The sequence below is a fragment of the Zalophus californianus genome, chromosome 14, assembly GCF_009762305.2.
Source record: "Zalophus californianus isolate mZalCal1 chromosome 14, mZalCal1.pri.v2, whole genome shotgun sequence".
Lineage (NCBI taxonomy): Eukaryota > Metazoa > Chordata > Mammalia > Carnivora > Otariidae > Zalophus > Zalophus californianus.
In genome coordinates, this window is record NC_045608.1 from 91,516,351 (window position 1) to 91,518,238 (window position 1,888).

Genomic DNA, 1,888 nt, shown 5'->3' on the forward strand with positions numbered 1-1,888 from the left:
AAAAACAGTAAACTTGTTCTTCAAATATTATTTCCTCCCAACTGCGACACTGACTAGATGTCAAATCCTCAGTGATATCACATGATGGTCTTTGACCTTTATGTCAAATGTAATGTAACCTGAAGCCAAGTTCCCGTTGCTAGAACGGTAATGTCACTTCTCGTGTCTTTTCCTTCACCGTCCCTGATTTTAGTTATTAACCCACACCACGCTCCCTGTGCTCATTTGTGAAATGGCTGCGCCCTTCCTAACGTGGGTCTGTTCAGAGGAGCCAATGAGGATGGTTTCAAAGCACTTGGTGATGAGCAGTACGTTCTATAAATGGGTATTGAAAATAATCAAGACATTCATGGATCCGAACAGGCCGCAGAAACACCATAGCAACAAATGAACAGTAATTGCTGTATTACCGACTATGTCCTCAGCCACACTTTCCTGCGGTCTAAGCTCAGGCGTGTCCGCGGGAGGATCCCAGGCCGGGTCTGGCTGCCACCATCCCTGGGGACGGTGTGCAGAGCCATGCGAGGTGGGGGGCTTGGCTGTGGGTCCCGGAGGAAATGTCAATGTGGGCTCTCCTTTCCACCCTCTGGGCTTCCCGCCCACTCATTCTCGGCCTTCTCTTCGGCACAGAAATGTTGGACTTTGGGGCACCCCGTACCCCAAGCCAGTTCATCAAGTCATCCCAGAAGATCTTCTGAAGAAGCGACCTGTTGCCCCCCCCGTTCTCACCTGGACGGACACACAGCTGAACCCAGTGCAGCCCAGGAGGCTGTGTGCGTGGTGGTGACACTGTCCATCTCTCTCCAAGGCCAAAGTCAGGAACGCAGAGCAGGGCTGTGACTCCCTTGACCTTGGGGAGTCTGTAAAAGCCAGCAGAAAATGTGATATTTCCCAAGTTATTTTTGGAAATGGTCACAAAGTAGATGTGGCCCCAGCCGTTTCCTTATGGCCCAGAGGCTGGAAAGGACTCAGTCTCTGTTGGATTTGACCATGACTGGAAGAAAACCCTCAATAATAATCGCAGGAACCCCTCGGACGATGCCAGTGTGAGAGGGAGGTGTGTTTTCTGGGGAAGTCCCTTGGCCTTACCCACCTTGACGGTGTGGCCACCGGCTCGAGATTCCCAGGTTAGGGGATACGGTCTCCAACGATGGGAAGACAGCGAGGGTGCTGCTGCTGAGGATGGCAGGCTCTGCCCTTTGGGTTGCCCAGTGGGGCGTCCTTCTGGAAAGGGGCACAGAGTGGATGCAAGAGCGCTGGTGAGGGCTGGGGGGAGCCCTTCCTTGTTTCTCCAGTTCCTTCAGGGCGTGGTGGCTGACTTACCAACACTCTGTAGGTAAAAGCTCTCCTTGTCTCCTGAGTCGGCCAAAATAACTGCTTTCATTAAGGTCTAGATATTTGAGAACTAATTCCTATGCACTGAGTGGTTTTAGAGCTTTTTTTTTCCCCCTTCGCCATCTTTGAAAGGTAATCTGGATGCTTGGGCTTCTCAAAACTCAGTTTGTTTCCATGGTTACAAAAACACTGTGCTCTCCCTGACCCACAATGCATCAGGAGGGGCAGGCGGACTGCCTGGTAATGGCTATTTCGTTTTCCAAATTTGCAGACCTCCTTCACACTATCCGAACATTAGAAAGGTGGGTGCCCTCCTGTGTGTGGGCTAGCTGGCGATTCTAATTTGATTTAAGTATTCACAGGGAGCAAGGTAAAAGATATTTGCACTATAAATTATAAATATTGAAGCATTATCCCCCAATAAATGGAAATATCGAGGGAAAAGCTCGGGAGGCAAGAGAGTGTCAGCAATCGCCACGACAACCTGGGGGAGTTTTCTCTTGCCCAGGCTACATCCATTAGCCCAGTTCTGTCCTCGGGGAGGGAACCCTGT

At 50.6% G+C, this 1,888-nt stretch overlaps 1 long non-coding RNA gene across 1 annotated transcript; it reads right to left on the minus strand.

The window, feature by feature from the left end:
• Positions 1-410: 410 nt before the first annotated feature.
• On the minus strand, positions 411-1,475 carry LOC113912319. Its single transcript, XR_003516806.2, has 4 exons — positions 1,324-1,475; positions 1,094-1,224; positions 730-860; positions 411-539 (listed from the first exon to the last, which is right to left on the minus strand). It is a non-coding gene; the product is annotated as an uncharacterized LOC113912319 (long non-coding RNA).
• Positions 1,476-1,888: the final 413 nt, after the last annotated feature.